Here is a 2,683-nt window from a genome sequence, read left to right as displayed (position 1 = left end):
GATGCTGTTGGATTCTGACCTCCCTGCACTCGAAGTGGATTTTCTGGAGCTACAGAAGCCCAATTGGCGCGCTCTCAACGGCGTTGGAAAGTAGACATCCTGGGCTTTCCAGCAATATATGATAGTCCATACTTTGCCCAAGATTTGATGGCCCAAACCGGCGTACAAAGTCACCCTCAGAAATCCCAGCGTTAAACGCCGGAACTGGCACCCAAATGGGAGTTAAACGCCCAAACTGGCATAAAAGCTGGCGTTTAACTCCAAGAAGAGTCTCTGCACGAAAAAGCTTCATTGCTCAGCCCAAGCACACACCTAGTGGGCCCGGAAATGGATTTTTATGTCATTTACTCATTTCTGTACACCTTAGGCTACTAGTTTTCTATAAGTAGGACCTTTTACTATTGTATCTTGGAATCTTTTGATCTTTGGAACCTTTTTCTTTAGATCTTTTGATCACTTTGGAGGCTGGCCATTCGGCCATGCCTAGACCTTGTTCTTATGTATTTTCAACGGTGGAGTTTCTACACACCATAGATTAAGGTGTGGAGCTCTGCTGTACCTCGAGTATTAATGCAATTACTATTGTTCTTCCATTCAATTCCGCTTGTTCTTTATCCAAGATATCACTTGTTCTTCAACTTGATGAATGTGATGATCCGTGACACTCATCATCATTCTCACCCATGAACAAGGTGACTGACAACCACTCTTGTTCTACAAGCGATCAAGGCTCTAGTGAATATCTCTTGGATTCCTGATTGCACGATGCATGGTTGATCGCCTGACAACCGAGTGCTCGTCTGACAAACGAGCCAACCATTCCGTGAGATCAGAGTCTTCGTGGTATAGGCGAGAACTGATGGCGGCATTCAAGAGAATCCGGAAGGTCTAACCTTGTCTGTGGTATTCTGAGTAGGATTCAATGACTGAATGACTGTGACGTGCTTCAAACTCCTGAGGGCGGGGCGTTAGTGACAGACGCAAAAGAATCACTGGATTCTATTCCGGCCTGATTGAGAACCGACAGATGAATTCCGCTATGCTGTGACAGAGCATATGCAATCGCTTTCACTGAGAGGATGGGAGGTAGCCACTGACAACGGTGAAACCCTTGCTTAAGCTTGCCATGGAAAGGAGTAAGAAGGATTGGATGAAGACAGTAGGAAAGCAGAGAGACGGAAGGGAAGGCATCTTCATGCGCTTATCTGAAGTTCCTACCAATGAATTACATAAGTATCTCTATCTTTACCTTTGTGTTATTTTCGTTCATCACCATTACTATTTGAGTTTGCCTGACTAAGATTTACAAGATGACCATAGCTTGCTTCAATACTAACAATCTCCGTGGGATCGACCCTTACTCGCGTAAGGTTTATTACTTGGACGACCCAGTGCACTTGCTGGTTAGTTGTGCGAAGTTGTGTAATGCCATGGTACTGAACACCAAGTTTTTGGGGTTCATGACCGGGGATTATGAGAGTTGTGAAAAAGTATTGTTCACAATTTCGCGCACCATTCACCTAGTCATGTGTCAGTGGCATTTATGTATCTGATGGTAATACTGGAAAACAAGGTGCTTAGGGCCACAGCCAAGACTCATAAAATAACTGTGTTCAAGAATCAACATACTACACTAGGAGAGTCAATAATACTATCTGAATTCTGAGTTCCTAAGGATGCCAATCATTCTGAAATTCAAAAGATAAAGGGAGATGCCAAAACTGTTCAGAGACAAAAAGCTACAAGCCCCGCTCATCTAATAAGAATCTGAGCTTCATTTAAAAACTCTAAAATATTATTACTTCTTAATTTCTGTTAAAACCTATTTTATTTATCTAGTTTCTTGAGGACAAGCAACAGTTTAAGTTTGGTGTTGTGATGAGCGGATATTTTATACGCTTTTTGGGAGTAATTTCATGTAGATTTTAGCATGTTTCAGTTAGTTTTTAGTAGAATAATATTAGTTTTTAGGCAAAAATCATATTTTTGGACTTTACTATGAGTGTGTGTATTTTTCTGTGATTTCAGGTATTTCCTGGTTGAAATTGAGGGAGTTGAGCAAAAATCTGACTTAGGCTGAAAAAGGACTGCTGATGCTGTTGGATCCTGACCTCCCTGCACTCGGAATGGATTTTCTGGAGCTACAAGAGTCCAATTGGCGCGCTCATAACGGCGTTGGAAATTAGACATCCAGGGCTTTCCAGCAATATATAATAGTCCATACTTTGCGCGAAGATAGATGACGTAACTTGGCGTTGAACGCCACGTTCATGCTGCTGTCTGGAGTTAAACGCCAGAAAAACGTCATGATCCGGAGTTGAACGCCCAAAACATGTCATAACCTGGAGTTTAACGCCAAGAAAGGCCTCTACTCGTGGATAGCTTTAGTCTCAGCCCCAGCACACACCAAGTGGGCCCCAGAAGTGGATTTCTGCACCAATTATCTTTGTTTACTCATTTTCTGTAAACCTAGGTTACTAGTTTACTATTTAAACAACTTTTAGAGACTTATCTTGTACCTCATGACATTTTCAGATCTGAATTACATACTTTTTGACGGCATGAGTCTCTAAACTCCATTGTTGGGGGTGAGGAGCTCTGCAGCGTCTCGATGATTTAATACAATTCCTTTGTTTTCCATTCAAACACGCTTGTTCTTATCTAAGATGTTAATTCGCGCTTA

This window comes from Arachis hypogaea, chromosome 2 (assembly GCF_003086295.3).
Source record: "Arachis hypogaea cultivar Tifrunner chromosome 2, arahy.Tifrunner.gnm2.J5K5, whole genome shotgun sequence".
Lineage (NCBI taxonomy): Eukaryota > Viridiplantae > Streptophyta > Magnoliopsida > Fabales > Fabaceae > Arachis > Arachis hypogaea.
Note: the sequence above shows the minus strand (reverse complement) of the source record.